Here is a 17,770-nt window from a genome sequence, read left to right on the forward strand (position 1 = left end):
CTAATTTTAAAACACACAATATTCAGTGACCTTCTGCGTATGAGTTGGGTATCCAATATTTACAAAGGGAAAGCGTAAAACAATTTACTGTAAGCAGTACTAATAAAGTCAACGACTTCTGTCGCCTGATGCAGTTAACACTATTGCTGTTACATGGGCTGAGCAGAATGAAAATAAGTCATGCGTTCAATTTTCTTCAATGAAGGCCATCTCCTTTGATCAGTCACTCATTGTTGCATCATCAGTCACCTTTTGTTAGCTCAAACAAATCCCTCCTAAAAACAAAATGGGTGAGGGCTCTCCGTGCAATGGCCATTAAAATGTACTATATTTAAATGGCATTCTGACACTACACAAAGGAGTCTTATATCAACTAACACCAAAGAAATCTGAAAATCTTTTCCCATATGGCAAGACCAATACGATCAACAAACAACACACATCCCAGCGCTTGACATCGCTCTTATACTCGGTTCTAATGAACGAACCCATTAAGAAGAGAGGCTCAAGATACTGACAGCACGTCCTCGAGGAAGAATTTTAATCATTATCATTATGTATCGTTCTTTCAGTTCTATTTACCATATCCGATCCATGAGCTCTTTTGATTCATGTTTAGACAATAACATTAAACAATGGCAATTAAGGATAATAGCTCACAGGCTGTTTAAGACCAACAAACTTAAAGAACAAAACGTCTTACTAAATGATGACGAATCCGATGCGATGGAAATGGAACACAAAATTCAGCGAGAGAAGAAGAGTACCCCAGTCAAAAATCCTTATTAGTGTTCAGCACCGGGATGTTAACAGTCCACGTATGCGTTACCTCGAAACTTCCTAGGCACCAGAACATCACTTCAGTCTATGCATTCCTTGGATATCAACAAGAAACGAAAGTACCGGTGACTTCTGCTCTCAGATAGAACACTATTAGACACTTGAAACACTTGCCGTAAGCATTCGTGCACTGTCAACAGCCCAGCGTATAGGCAGCAGTGTCGCTCGGCCCTTAACGAGTTCAGCACTGAATGATTCGTCTTTGTCTGCCACTCCCTCAGACATCTTTTCGTTGATCTTGTTAATTCAATCGCTTTCTGTGACAACACACATGATATGTGCATTTGGGAATGCATGTCAGTTAACTAGACATTATTTAGGGGTTGCATGCAGCCTTACGATGAATTCCGGGAGCCATGATGATGACGAATATATGTAAATATATTTTTAATCTAATCCAAAACAGTATTGAAGTGAATACTATGAGACGTTTAGACATCAACATTTCTTTACAATTTAAGAGATTCAAAACTTATGCATCTAGCAAATACGACATGCACAACGTATAATGAATTGCATTATTGAAAATACAAATATTTCCACCTAATCATCATCACCAAATATGAGAGGAATCTTTTACCAACTCTTCTCCAAATACAGTGAAAACTCATCGTACAAGTCATTATGTACTGAAACAGAATTAAAAAGAAAAATAAAATCCATGAAATCAACATAAAAAGAACGGCAGATCAAAGTCGACAGACGATAGAGTTGACTTCCAATTCCACGCAAGGACCCCTCAGCTTTAAATTACGTTCAGTTCTGGAATACTTTGAAAACTAATTTAAACTTCCGGGCCAATATTGTACCTCTGCCAAAACTTTCCATAACAGAATTGAATACGGAGATAAAAAAAAATGCAAATGTGAATGAACGAATGAATATCAAATCCTTTTTAACACCAAAACGGAAAACACAAACAAAATGTACGATAATCAGTTGAAGAAATCCGCCAATGTTGATTATCCGGAAAAAAAACCCTGTTTTTAAAATCCGGAGACTCGATATTCAGCATTTTCTCTTTTTCGAAGTAGTATATATTTTGTAGATCAATTGTGCTTTTTGGTTATAAATATCGTCTAACAATAGACAAACAATTCCTTCTGAAAAACAACAAGAGCGAAGTAGCCTGTGCAAATTGTCTGTTCTTGTACAGCAGTTTAATTACTAATGTCCTGAACAGTTAACTATATTGCAACAACGCAGTATATGATCAATCAATTGTAACAAGAACAAATCTGGGCGAATATACAAGGTATATTCCCTAGTGAAAGGAGCTTATGTAGTAAACTGTCCTCTTCAATAGCAACTTACAAACTGACAATAGGCAATGATTAACTATATACTTGTCATTTTGCAACCGCAAATTACTTACCTAAAAAATAAACAAAAACACTGAAGGAAAAAATTTTCAATGAGAAAAAACTGACTTGAGAGAACCTTTCTTTCCGCAGTGATACTCACTGTTACCCATTATGTTTTGCACTGACATTCGAGATATAGATTGTTTTTCATGAGAAGACTTTGGACGTGTTAAAAAAGACTGTTGCATTTACCTTCCATACTATAGCTTCTCAAATTTCAACCCTGCTATCTTTTTAAAAGAGAGGGAATGGACAGATGCCAGGGTTTAGATGTATTAATGTTGACATTTCATAATTCTTGACCTCCAGCTGAAACACGCCATTTGACAACATTTGACGAGAAAAAACCATGTTCTCAAATAATCATTCGAGGTTCGGAAATTTTACATAAATTCTGCAAGGTAAATTAACGGCTTCGCAATGTGCTACGGTGCCCATAAAAGTACTGGCCCACTCAGAAAAGTTATATAAAAAATATCCTCATCAATGACGAACTGTGATTCATTTTTTCAAAAATATCTCGGAGCAGAAATTCCTAATCCAAAGGCCCGCCAAGAACACAAAACTAATCGTGACAGAAAAATCTTCAGTGAAAAGATCTCACATAGAACCAGGTTTTCCAACATACTAAAGACTGACTGAAACGCCACTTAGGCTATTTTTACTTTCGCTACATGCTTGACGGCTATACAATAAAAAAAAAATGTCAAAGTAATCAGTGTTTGTTACTTTATGTAGAATCGTTGGTAAATATGATAACAAAATATCTGCAGGCACCCTAGCGGGGAACCAACCAAGCAACAACGTGGAACTGCCTCTATACTCAGGCAATAAGTACACGAACTTTACAGTATATCAGTTCTGGTTGTAGCTGCCAAAGTGGACAACTAACGAGTGACACCTGATGGAAGTCAGCATCTAGCTTTTCAACTTGTTACTCTAATCAAATGTAGTAACACAATGAAGTCCCATCTTAGAAGAGAGGTTATCGAAGCCTGGTGGGAGACTGTTGAACTTTTAGTTAGTAAGAATAAAAGAGAGACAAATAACATTTCTGTAAGTGCTCGATGGCCTTTGGCGAATGATTCAAACCTTCCACATTCTAGTAAATCTCAGGCTCAGTTTCAAATTTTGTGTTATTAGTTCTCAGATACAAGTGTCATTTATGACATCAACAAATAAAATTTTCTAATAGAATTACGGTAATTTTAACATGCTGAGATTTCTAAAAATTTCAGCTATAAAATACTTTTTATTGCTGCAATGATTGAAAAACGAATTCATAAAATGGTAAGGACTCATAGTTTTTTGTTCTTCGTCAGCCCCAACCACAAATATCAACCTTTCAAATCGAAAATATAACGTTAAATAATTCCTTTTTAGAGACGAGGCATTCAGCGTCTCACGAGAAGTGAGAAGCGAAAATAACGAAACCAAAACGCTGAAAATAAAAGACTAAAACCTTCATGATTTGAACTCGATGACCACAGACCTTTCTTCCCGCACATTATTGATTCATCTGGAAACTGAAGGTTCCTCCTCCCCTTCTCTCTCTCTCTCTCTCTCTCTCTCTCTCTCTCTCTCTCTCTCTCTCAGGTGCCTCACACTGAGGGACCTGGGGCAACCCGAACAAACTGTAAGTACTGGAAGTAAGTAATCTCTTAATCAAGATTTATTGCGAACGTAATTATCACAGAGTAAATTACTAAAAGGCATTCAATGGATATTTTCATACAAGAATTTATTTCTATAAAACTTTTCATTTTGACGCTCACGGACGATATTTTCACCGTGCACAATTTGGACAATGATAACCTCCAGGTTAATGGATAAAAAGTTCACATTAGGATTAGTGTAATTATATTCATTGTCCCTTATTCAAGAAAGCCTTCATCAACTACTGTAGAATTTCTGCACCTTTTGTAGTCACACAATAATAACACGAGTAACCAGGTTATCATTTTACAGTTGATCTGGCAATTCTTGTAATACCACGACCATTTTTTCAGAGATACTTGTTTTAGCAGAAAGCCCTCAAAAATTTTACGCTTGTGTCAGCACTGCTGTTTTTATGACTGGAATGAAGTGAGTCTTTTGACTAAAGTGTGCTAGAACTCAATTCGTTAGAGATATACAGAAAGCCAGTGAAGAAAATAAATTCAGCGGTTTTTTTTGTGGAGGGGGGGTGGGATTTGGGTGTAATTTCTTGTTAGATATTGTAGAGTGTGTCACTTTGAAACTTTCCCTCCAATATGATGTCTCAAATTATAGTATGTCTCAAATTATTTTGTTTAAATCAATGTGTTCCAAGCTATATTAATATATGTACATACATGCATATATATATATATATATATATATATATATATATATATATATATATATATATACCTGTATAAATATGTACACTATATATATAATACCTTTACTAATCAACAGTACACTATGAAGATAAAAATGCCTATAAAACATATACAGATATGAATGTCTTTACTGTAATCCAACAGTACACTATGAAGATAAAAATGCCTATAAAATCATTATATATATATATATATATATATATATATATATATATTATATATATATAAGAAGTATCTAGATAATAGATGTGGTTAGATAATAGATAGATAGATAGTAAAACACTATATAGTGTTTTACTTTATATAGCAGAAATATATGGTTGCAATCTATATATCTTTTATAGGCATTTTTATCTATCTAGTCTGTTGGATTACAGTAAAGACATTCATATCTATATATATATATATATATATATATATATATATATATATATATATATATATATATATATATATATATATATATACGTACATATCACACTTCTATACCTTACAGGCAAAAATTATGGCAATATAAATGTTAGGAATGGCAAGTCCCGGCTTTAGTGACGGTACGTATCATCCCAAAACCTAGAACAACATTGGTCCTTTACTGTGAATACATACTCAGGGGCCATTGGTATGGGAGGTCGACGCTTGGTCGGACGACAAGTCTAAAAGTGGAGTTCATTACCCACGTGCTTTCATTCTTATACATTATAATAAATGTATGATTAAACAATGTTTCATTGTACACACTCACACACATATATATACATATATATATATATATATATATATATATATATATATATATATATATATATATATATATATATATATATATATATATATATATATATATATATATATATATATATATATATATAAAGTTTTTGCCATAACCCAAAAGCCATTACATTTTTCTTGTTAGTTTCACCTCAGCAGCATAAAACGTTCTCCCCTTTCTTTAGGTATATATATATATATATATATATATATATATATATATATATATATATATATATATATATATGTGTGTGTGTGTGTGTGTGTGTGTGTGTTTATTTATATATATCTCATATACAAATACGCATGGCGTAACGCCATACTGGAACCAGATTAATGATTATGGTGAAATGTACAAACAAAAGACTGAGATTTTTCACTGAACATCGCTGATACTTTCGATATACATTGTGAATGAAACATCAGATTAAACGTCTCAGTGCATCATATTCTTCTCCACTGTTCGACAGCTCTGAAAGTATCTGTAATTTCAGCATTAAGGAACTCCGCTCAATTTCCCTTTGGAATATGCTCAACCCAACATTAGCCCCTCGTCAGAGAAAACGTCAGCATTCCCGCAAACGCGCCGCGACCGTAAAACACGCTTTTGTTTTGTCGGACGCCAAACTGGTAGACGCCCATGATGACGGAATAAGGTTTCGGCGGCATCTCGCGTGTGCGTCCTTGATCGTTTCCCGGATGAGAGAAACGTCACTAATGAGCTTTTTGTGTAATGGAAGGCAGATGATCCCCGCGTCTCATGGAAACCAACCTCCTCTCTTTGACACGCTTTTCGTAGGTCACGGAGTGACTGTTCGCGAATTATGAGAGAGAGATTTTGCGACTGAAATGAAGTGCTTCTTTCGTTATCTTCTTGACCGCAATTGGTCTTCCAGACCAATAAAATGCATTCACTCTGCAACGGTCGCTATAAAAAACGAACAGGTATACAACCTTGCGTTTACTTTCCCAACGATAAACCTTCTGGTCGTTAAATATCATTTATTCCCATTGTTATATCCTCTTTTTATTACACTGATTTCGGACGACAATTAACGTACCATATCTCTCTCTATCTCTCTCTCTCTCTATAATATCCGAACGTGGACTATATACATTCAGTTTTTCACACCTTATTACGGGGAATAATTACTGCAATCTAAAAACTGATACCAGAGTAAGTGGAGCTAACATGCATCTTGACAATACACTCACCTAAAAACAAAGGTCGGGAACTTCCTCGGCAGGCCACAACGGTTCGGTTACATTTATGTCCATTGTGGTGAAGGGTGTCATTTTCGTAACTACTGGTATATCTTTTTATATCCAGATGTATTATTGCAAGAGTTCTTAACTTTATAAGGGAAACCAAGTAATGGACCAGGGAATTTTTTAAAAGATTGCTGAAATTTGCAATTATATGAATAAAATACTATAAAAAAAATCTGTCAGTTGCAAAACGCAGCTCCCGACTTTTCATGATGACCCTCTGTCAAACGATGTGCATGCACGACACGACGAAGGAAATGTCTTTAACAGAACAACGGGGAAAAGCAAATACTCGAGTTATTTCCCCCTTAAATAGAACGGAGTTACCAGTCTCCATTCGAAGTTTATGTGAGACTTTACTAACAAGTTCATGTGAGACTTTACCAACAAAAGAATGTGGATCTAAACAAGTTACTTGATAAGTGATAAACCACAGAATTCGTACCGCTAATCACACCTACTATCTAAAGTTGAAAAAATTTGTATACATACACTCGAGACACGAGAATCAATCCCCCGTCAAGAGCTGAGGAATTTCCTTGCCGTAGAGATGTTTCTCCGAGTCAGTCCAACATAACTAGCAGAAAAAGTGGAAATTAACAACTTCCGTTATAAATATGAGAGGTTAAATGAAATACTAGGTCAAACACGAAGTTCTCCACACTTCACAACAATAGATGAAGACGATTGTCAGGACTGCAGCTCGACAGAAACTGAGCTTTGAAATTTCTCTTCGTCTCTCATTCCGAGGCCAACGAAAGGACAAGAGCGAAGCCGTGCCGGCAGGTGATCGACATAACCAAAAAACTTGAAGTCTGTATTTTTATCATCATTAATTACTTCGTAATTATATTAGCCACTTTACGTATCAGTTCATAGCGAACAGCTAATGGGCAGTTCGGTGAACAAAATATCATGAGAAGCAAATTCTGACAAAAGAATGATCACTGAGACGTTCCTCCCGATTTACTGAAGAGATTTTTTGCTGTCAACATCATTCTTTGGGAAACGGCACCTTGCGCTTTCAGTTGCTGGTGTGATAACATGAGGAAAATACTCTTCTCAATGATGACCATAACGTAAATAAAAAAAAAGAAATATTAATTTACCCTATACCTACCCGAAAATATACGAACAGAAATTTCTCGGCTGATCCTAGATCCAGCAAAAAAAGTGTCTATTCCCAACAAGTTGCTCACTGGTTTCTTTAATATGAAAATGGCTATCATTCCAGTAAATTAAGTTGCTGTCAAAATTGGCTTCAAGGGCATTTGGTGATGCTTAGGTTGATGTTGGACATCAAGTCATCACTAGGACTCCTGCCAGCGTTCTCGAACGAGCAGTCTTGCGATGGATCTTGAAGGAAATGACATTTAGAAGAACTGCGTCAACATTTTCTACCCCCAACTTCTGACCGCCTTTCGAGGGTAATATTTACAAAACAAAACTCACTCATGAGAATCATCACAGCCCATATGCCTGCCAGATGTTCTTGGTCAAGACTGATCGTGTTTCATCCGATGCGACCACCTGATCTCACTGAGGTTTTAAATAACTCAATTTCAACCAGACCTTCTGACGCCGCGGTAAAAATGTTTATAAAATGTTCAAATCAGAGATGCGTGTGTGTGGATGTGCGCAAGGCGTCTCTTTTTATGAAAGATTAAAAGTGCTAAATCTGGGATTCACATAGCAGAGATATAAGGTGGTTATGCCCTCAGAGATGGGCACTTTTCAAAGAAGTGTTTGTATTAACCTATTGTACTTCATTCAACAGAGTGTGAAAGGTGTGATTGATCTGTCCAGTATCACAGTGCCATATGATGACAATGACAAAACTTGATTAAAGAGTGATATAACATTGTCAGATCATTTGAAAATTGAAATTATCGTGCAGGCAGAGCAGGCATGCCTTGTTAATCGGTTTATCACTATAAACCGGCGTGAAAACGATTAAGGTCATCGACACGCAAAAGAAAAGGATCTTCGATCAAGCATCTCTCAAGACGACAGAGCGCTCACTACTCATCAGGCAACTGATACCAGTCATCAAGAAGATAAATCCTGTCAACAGCCGTCATCTTCCTCGAAATAACATTACTTGCCAGATTACACCGGAAGTTGATTAGGGTTAAACTAACAGCTTCTTTTGTCATCTCCTTCCGCCGTGCTACAATCCTCTAAACTATTGTGCATACGCATCCTGTTCCTGAATACTACTACTAACAGTAATCCTGAGATCTTTATGTTGGTGATTCACATGATACTTTCTTCTTCTTCACAAAACATACTAATGCTGCTTTCTCCCAAGAAACAAATAAGCTTAGATTGATAAGCTATGTATTCAGTCAATGTATTTTCAAAGCATATGAAATCGATTTTTTACTAAAAATCTAATATTAATTTCATCCTTCCAAAAATGCACTCAGTATTTTCTTTCATTCTGAATTGCAAACAAGCTTATGCTGAGATGTAATGACATGCACAAGAAGGACAAAACTGGAGAGATTCGTGTGTTTGCTTTAAACGAGCTAATAAGAGGAAGAAAACTGGTTGAGGCGAGCATCGTTGCATTCCCATACAAATCGCCAAGCCAAATTATCCCACGAGGCTCTTACCTGGCAATGTCGAGACTGAAGGTGACACTGAGCCTACCGTGGCCTTTCCTGCCAGTATACCCGGGTATACTGCAGAAGGCCCTTGCGGTAGGTCGGTCACGCTTGTTTGCAACCTCCCACAGAATATTGGCGGATATACTGCGGAGGAGCACCGAAGGCCCTCCTACTACGTGCTGTGAAGAAAAAGTATTCACCAGGAGCTGACCTCCTGAGGTGGTTCAATCACTCCTTTATTCCACGAACGCAAACGGAGCCACGAGTGAGTCCAGTCACAAGAGCAGTACACTGGAACTTCTTATAATCAGACAGACACGAAGGATAACACTTGAATTCCCTTCACAAGTATAAACAAACAAGCAGGGGAAGGGCCTGGCCTTTTTAACAATTATTCCCTCCGTTTGGACTGGGGATGATGATGCGCTAACGTGGGTTGATCACTTTACCGAAGTCTCACAAGTTTCGCAAACTCTTCAGAACAGACGAACACAGTTGTCATTCGAGAACGAAGAATGGGTGAACAATGTTATCCGTTATCAAACACTCTTTCAGCAGTCATGGCACTCCGAATTTTAGACCCCGTTCAAGAAAGAGACGGCCAGCAGGTACGTGCAGAGTTCGGCGCCAAAGACAAGTAGCAGGAGAAGCGCTTTGGGCGGGAAACCTCAGGCGTCTGTGGTGGGGGCGGTCACTAACTCACTCCTCTTCATTCCTTGCCGCCCGCCATCCCTCCAGCCACAACTACGGCGACTGAGTGAGGAGGGAGGGAGAGAGAGAGAAAGAGGGACGCCTGCGGCACAAATATCGCGTATACACACTCCAAAACTCCCTCTCTCTCGAGGGCACCCATCCGTGACCCCTAGTTGGCGCTCTTCATAAAAAGGTCACAGGAGAAATCTTTCTGAAATGCGCTTCTGTGTAAAGCTCCGTTTAAGCCAACTTGCTGAGCGAGACTGACAGAATGAAGAAGTCATTTCGTTATGTGAGTTCCTTCCCGACTTCATGAATGAGAACGAATTTCCGCCACTTCCGGCGCAGCGTCTGTGAGAAGTGAACCCAAGAGGAGGAGGAGGAGGAGGAGGAGGAGGAGGAGGAGGAGGGAAGAGTAGAGCCGAGGGCGGAAGTGCTCACCTGGGGTTACCATCGCTGCTTGGAGGGGACAACGCCCCTGGCTATAGTTACAGACGGAGGTGGGTGGAACGCCCGCCGTTTACAAGAACTTTTAGTTGGCGTGCTATGCGAAATTAATGTCTGTGCACACCAATACAATAGTGATGCGTGCGGGAAATCTTTCTCCTACGCAGCGTGCGCTCCCGTCATAAAGCTGGCCAGTTCATATTCCGCACCCGTAATTGTTATTGATAAATTCCATCAGTTACTAAGAAACGTTTTCACGGATGAAACTTGAATTATACGATTTCCGGCGTTGACGCATACAGAAACTGATTCTTCCTGTATGCACAACCGTATGATATCCAGCTCCTGTAAGCAAGTCCTGATCACCACTTTTAGTGATGATACAGTAAAACCGTCTTCCTTATTTTGGCCTGAATACTGGAAGAGAAACTTTTTAATTTCTTCTACATAATCTTCAAGGTGCTTGTTATTCATGTGACGTTGTTCACATGCTTAGTAATATTTAAAAACATTTTGTTTTTGACTAACACATACATATACATACATACAATCATATATTTATATTTATATATATATATATATATATATATATATATATATATATATATATATATATGTATATATATATATATATATATATATATATATATATATATATATATGTTTATATATTCAAGTGGAGAAAAGAAAGACAAAAAAAAGGCAAACATTAAAATTACGAAAGGGGAAGAGACAAAACATTTAGAAAACAAAAGATGAATAAATAGATAAATGCCCGTCGACAAGACCTGACTCTAGGTGAATGCACGCACTTACAAATATAAATCTATATCGAAGCAAATGCAGTCTTGTATGAACGCGTCTGTGATCGCCATGAAATCGTCACCATCAACAGTGGGCAAGCGTCCATTGTTATATCTCAGGTGTGCGTGTATGAGAGACCGCGTCAAACAAGAACACAATATTTCGAAAACTTGCTATAAATAGCAAACGCTTTGTTACGGTGCGTGCCAGCGCAGTTGTGCGTGTTAGGTAGACCTGGACATGCAACCAAGGTCGTTCGGATAATCGAATGTGAGCATCGCCGCACACCAGCAAATAAATCAACTCCAGCGATCACGACTCACTTTGATTATCATCCTTTTCCAACGGGCTGAATACGAGACAACATTAATCTCGGATGATGAATTACCAAGGTGGGTCGGAATCACTGGGAAACGCGGTCTATAGACACTTCTTGTCCTGTCTTCCATATTCCACGGAACGCACGAAGCAGTTATTTAGAACGCAGATTAATCCTGATAAAGATCTTGTGCGGAATGTAAGGAAGCTATCTGAAATTTAATATCTACGTATTTTAAATACGTTTAATCTTCCGGCTGTATTTTCTAACCAGTTAGTTTTGCAGACGTGTAGAAAGACGGACGTAAGAAAAAGGTATAAAGATGATTAGGTGCTCCTGAATTTTGCAGACTGGCTGTGTTCATTTTAACACCAAACGTCAATCAATCAATATATTTCATAAATATGACATATTGTTACATAATTAATATGCAGCACCATCCGAGGAGGTTACACAAACTGTCATAGCGATAAGCAATCTAATATTAAAAAGTGCGGGTAGCGTAATCAAACGAAATTCAACTTTTAATGATTTACACTGATGTTAGGTTCCTTATTTCCGAAGGCCCCAACGTTAAATGCATCAGGAAAAGTCTGTTGGTTGGTGATCAGACACTTCTTCTAGGAAAAAAAAATCTTCCTGTAGCCTTATGTCAAAATACTATCCGGGCACTCGTTTAAAACGGAAATGATTGCTAGATATTGAAATAAAATTTTTAAAAGAAAAGCTTAACTACGATTTTTCTTTAATTTTATTTCATTTACAAATTTAGCAGCTACATTAGCTGGAGTCAAGCCTAGGAGAATAAATTCTTATCGCTCCCAAAAGTTCACAGAAGATTTATGAACTTTCTGAAGCGATAACAATCTGTATTGATACGGTAGCTGCAACCCTTAACAATCTCTACCATGAAGAAATGTATGCAGCTAGTCAGTAGTACGAAAAATGGCAACACTATGAACATAGTTCATACACATACCGTACAGTACCATGAAACAGGAAGAAAAAATCCAGAAAAGCTCCATGAATGCCACGGATTCCTGTGCACTCGGTAAATAGGCCTATGAGCAAATGAAAAAGAAATATTCGTGAATGAAGAGATTTGGAATACAACAGAAAAAACGATAAAATAGTATAACTGTGTTTCTTCCACAAGAACAAAGACTCGGACAAAATGAACCTACAAAAGTTTGCTTTCCGAGGCACTGTGATGCGTTTATGGAAACTGGCCATTCTAACAGAACGTCAATACTGTATTAAGTACACAGCGTAACTCAGTAAACACATTTATCATCCACGTAGCACAATTTTGGATGATACTGACATGCAAACTTTAGTAACTAGGTGCCAAATCTGACAATAACTAGCATAATACTTCAGATCACTGATTAGACACTATTCGTATGTATAAGATGTGTAGAGAATGCCCACGACAGCAGTAGATTTTAACTGAGAGCCTAGTGCGTCTTGTAATGTCCAAAATCGGACTTTCTTCCAAATAATTCTTAAATTGCGAATGAAAACAGGGCATTCACGTAAACAATAAGATGGACAAATCTTGTCAAATTTCTGTTTTCCGTGAATGACTCATTATGTCCCAACCTGCATCTGTTAGAAATATCTTGATTTTTAAAACATTCAAATGAGTCAATATTCAAAGGCGACAAAACCTACACTCACAAGCATTAAACCTAATCTTTGTCCCTGTTTCTTAAACACCAAAATTTGTGTGCAGTCAGCCAAGTTCCCGCTCTCTGCTCATCGTTGTATGGCTGCAATACCTTTTGAAAATAACCACAGAAGATCAGTTTTACGTTTTTTTCAAGCCATAAACTGAATCAAATATAAGCACTAGCTACCGTACAGCTTATCTGACAGATTCTTGGACAACTAAAGCTCTTGTGTCATCACTCAACTGCAACCCAACTATTGCAGAACATGCCAGTAAGAAATCGCGGGACAGGACTCATTCTCTTCACTGGGAAACTGGATTTTAAAGCTGTAGCGTCCGAAGGGGAAGGATCGTAAATCATCCGCAATCTCGAAGACACGTCTCCCATCCCAACAAAACTGCTGACGTCAAAGGCAAGGTCATAGAACAGAACAAGTAACATCAGAACATCACCGAAACACGTCTTTGGCGACAGATAATCAATATAGTTATCTTTGGTGATAGATAATCAATATAGTCATCTCACTGAATAGCAGGAAAATAAGAGAAAAAAAAAAAAGACTTGAACTGATATAAAACTGCGATTATAACAATCCAACTTGAGTAGAGAGACTTTCAATTTAAGCTATGTTAATACCAAAACCTGAAGCTGATTCCATGTTGATCCATAATTTCTCTCCCAGTAAAATAAAAAGGAATAAATGTATTGTCAAGACACTTCTGAAGTGACAACAAAATATATTTCTCTGCAGCAGCTTATAAAAACGTTCTAGTTATTGCTTCGGATAATTTATTTTACGAAAAACATCTCTGAAATTCCGAGTGTAAAATGATTAAAATTTGTCAGCATCACCTTAGTATAAAAACAAAATCGTGAGTGAGGCCTTTTGCGTCACCCGGGGTTGCAAGTGGTGATGACGATGGTGATTTAAATATACTTTTGAATGAGCTGGTGCCTATGATTCAGGTTACAAATGGGAAGAAGAAAATAGCGCTATAGCTTTGTTGGACATCAAAGTAATCAGTAATATTTTCAAAATCTAAGTATATCAGAGTAACAATAATTATCTCATCAAAGTCTTCTCATGCAAAACAGGTAAAACAATTAGCAATAAGATCTTTGTTTTTAAGAGCTCTTCATCGAGTGAGCCCTGATTTTTTTTTTATTTTTTATTGCGGAGAAAGTATTTTAGCGGAAAAAGTTTCTTTAATACTAGCAAAGGTTTATTCAAGACTCGCCCACTTTTCCTCCATGTGATGAAAAATTTTTCTTTGTGGTCATTCACAGATTGCAGCTTTCTGACCGCGTTACAAATTATGTCAGATATTAATATGGGTATTTAAACAATTAACCCATTTAGCCATATCAGATTGCAGCAGCCGTTTTTGACGAACTTCACCAGACGATACATTTTATATTATCCTGCAACAGTTGTAAGCACCAGTACTCATATTTACTTGTTTTTCTTTTATGCAAATCGTCTTGCCAAATGTAAGCAAACGTCCGACGTATATTGTTAATGAACAATTTAGTCAATAAAGTTCCCGTATATATATATGTGTGTATATATATGTATGTATATATGTATGTGTATATATAATATATATATATATATATATGTATGTATATATAATATATATATATATATGTGTGTGTGTATATATATGCATATATATACCTGTATACACACACACACACACATATATATATCAACATGGAGAAACCACTTGCTTCGAGACAATTGTTTCAGCAAAACTTTCCAGGAACAGAGATGTATTTTCGCCCTCCCTTTCCACTATTTTAGTTTTGCTTAACAATGACTACAACAAACTGATAAGTTCAATATTTATGAAATGCTTAACTTCATTATGAACCCTTACATTTAGTTCTTTACATATTAAATTTCGAACTATTTAGACAGTTTGCTGTAATCTGATATATTTTTTAAAAATTTTCTTATTCGGCATTTCAATAAACTTACCACCGCATGTTATTTTTTGTTCTTGAATCCCTGCATAACACGTAGCCTAGATCCAAGTGTTGCTCGACAACAAAACGAACGTCACAAAATGAAAACGCAACACAAACCTTCGGCAGTCGCAGCTCATTCTTCTTACTGGTAACTGCATCTATGAGAACCCAAGGCAGAATATGGCATAGATGGGAAACACCATTTAATATTTCTGATGAACAGTTTACAATTATGGAAGCGTATGGTTCTTCTTCTTGACTGACCTCTTCCGTTCATGGCAAGAGAGGAGGAGGCCGGCAGGTGTAGTACTCTTGACCTTGAAATGGTAATGGTCAGTCAGCTCTTGCAAATGCTCTGTGCACATCACTTGAAGAAGACAAGACCATAATGAGACCATAAGTGCGTCTGCTTTGCGGGGGTGAGTGGGGGGAGTTTCCGTTGCGGCTCTCGAAAGGTCAGCGTTCCGTTTGGTTAATAGTCAGGGGGGATTGTGTGCCTGAGTTCGGTGGGTCATCCCGCTGGCTGTCTCTCCTGCGCTTGCGCAAATGTCTTCCAGATTCAGATGGGGAAATTTGGTGACGATCCGACAGATGAGAGCTTTCCGAGGAAAAAGGGTTCATGACAAGGGTCCTGCTGTATGAGTATTCTGTATTTTACAAATAAGAATTCATCCGGCCACCTCAGCTCTCATTACGTAAGTGTCAAAGCGACGTCTCCAGAATATCTAACTATACATATATTGAAATTTTTACAATATTGCAAGAGATATGCAACAGTCAAATAATGATCTTTACGCAATCTTCTTTAACACGCAGCGGTAATAATGAATAATACTCTTGCTCTTTTGAAATGTTCACTGCAAAAAGCTGGAAATATGGTTATGAACAATATCGATAGTTGGTAGTTTTAGCAGCGGTAGCAAAAAAAAAAAAAAAAAAAATAATAATAATAATAATAATAATAATAATAATAATAATAATAATAATAATAATAATAATAATAATAATAACATTGAAACAAATCCACATTTATGTATGGTACAAATGTATTTAAAAATATTTGTACCCATACATAACTGTGCATTTCTTTCTCCATTTCAAGACTCATGCTACTGTCGTTCTTTTTTAACAATAATAATTCCCAAAGTACATGCATTCATAAACCAAAGGCCACGAATGCGCCTAGCAAACTTCTGCAAAACAACAATAATCTGTTAAAGGGAGGAGCAACATCGAAAGGAAAGGAAAGACTTGAAAAGAGAGCCTGACAGCACTTGACAGTATAAGGAAACCAGAAGGGTAAAAAATACCGAGGTAGGTAAAAGAATGGAAATCCCAAAGCGTTTTGAGATTGCTCGCTCATGTGGAGAAACTGGAGGACAATAGGTTGGTGGAAAGAGTGAATAATTTAGTGGGGAGGGAGACCCATAAAGGGCTGCATAGATAGCCTGGAGGAGGTATTAAAACGGAAGGACCTTTACTAACAAGGAGCGAGGAGTGCTAAAGAGGTGGTTGACGCATTGGTAAAGGGTTTTTTGACTGACTTTGGAAGAGCGTCCTGAGAAGGTGCGTCAAGCAGTATCCTTGGTTTATATTAGCAGTTCAGCAATGAATGAGTTTGAATGTTGAAGAAAAACATTGTCCTCAAAACTACAAGGAGATACACACACCACAACCTCGTTTCTTAAGCAAGTGTAAGAAAATGAACGTTGTATGAGGATAATCAGAGAATTCTAGACTCGCAGAATCATATCGACTTGCACTATTAGGGTTATTGATAACCATTTGAGTGCTGCGGTTATCTTTGCAAGTCAAGTTAAAATTCTTTTGAAAAGTTGCATCTTCAGCAATATACAGATTTCAAAATTTAAGCATTAACAGCCTGCTGCTGATTTCGTAATAAATCAACATCAAAAAAGCTCGTGTATCGATACAATTCTGTTATCTTTTTTTTTTTTACCACATCAGATCTTGTAAGAAAAATCGGCAAGACATAATGCGAGTCAAAAATATAGATGAATTCGACTGCTCGAGTATAGCGTGAAAAACATTCTCATTTGGCTATGTGCCAGAGAAACCAAGGCCGAGGCAGTTTATGAAATGCAGGGAGATTTTATCTCCAGTTTGCGGATCCTGAGAAGGTATTTGAGAGAGTACCGGGACAGGCAACCATTACGAGAGCACTTGGAGCCAGAAAGACTCGCTAAGCAATGGGCACAGCACAGGATCACCATAGGACAGTGGCAAGTACATCAGAAGATAGGTATGTCAGAAGAACCTACGATATACGCTGATGTCCAACGAGGATCAACTCTGGGTGATTTGTCGTACATCTTAGCGATGAAGGAAATGACAAATAAGTTTGAAAAGACAGGCCCCGAGAGCTGCTATATGCAATAAAATCAGCGAAAGGGGTCGCAAAAAAGAATGAAAGTCACTGCGAGAACACCAAAGTAGCCTATATGGTGGCTAGGAAGGTAGAAAAAGAAAAGGTGCAGACGTGTGGATGCTGAAAGGTAAGAGTGACCTCAGTACTATGTACTGACTGTGACAGATGCCCGATTGCAAAAGTAGAGTAAACCTAGAAGAGAGGGATGAGTACCGTGTGGCTGAGGAGCAGACCCCGAAGAGGCAAAACATTACTTCT

At 37.5% G+C, this 17,770-nt stretch overlaps 1 protein-coding gene across 8 annotated transcripts in view; it reads right to left on the bottom strand.

Annotated features, from left to right (window-relative positions):
- LOC136837505 (DIS3-like exonuclease 2) overlaps positions 1-17,770 on the bottom strand; it is a 392,269-nt gene that overhangs the window by 317,484 nt on the left and 57,015 nt on the right. For 4 of the 8 annotated variants that reach the window (XM_067102348.1, XM_067102346.1, XM_067102344.1 and 1 more), the window contains exon 1: positions 704-1,029. The exons of 1 other annotated variant lie outside the window; for it this stretch is intronic. The gene's annotated coding sequence lies outside the window, so the exon portion shown is untranslated. Of the gene's footprint in view, positions 1-703; positions 1,099-9,222; positions 10,175-17,770 lie in introns of those variants that run through there. 3 more of the 8 variants (XM_067102347.1, XM_067102342.1, XM_067102341.1) reach the window with 3 other exon arrangements.

The sequence above is a fragment of the Macrobrachium rosenbergii genome, chromosome 59 (genome assembly GCF_040412425.1).
Source record: "Macrobrachium rosenbergii isolate ZJJX-2024 chromosome 59, ASM4041242v1, whole genome shotgun sequence".
NCBI classification, from domain to species: Eukaryota; Metazoa; Arthropoda; class Malacostraca; order Decapoda; family Palaemonidae; genus Macrobrachium; species Macrobrachium rosenbergii.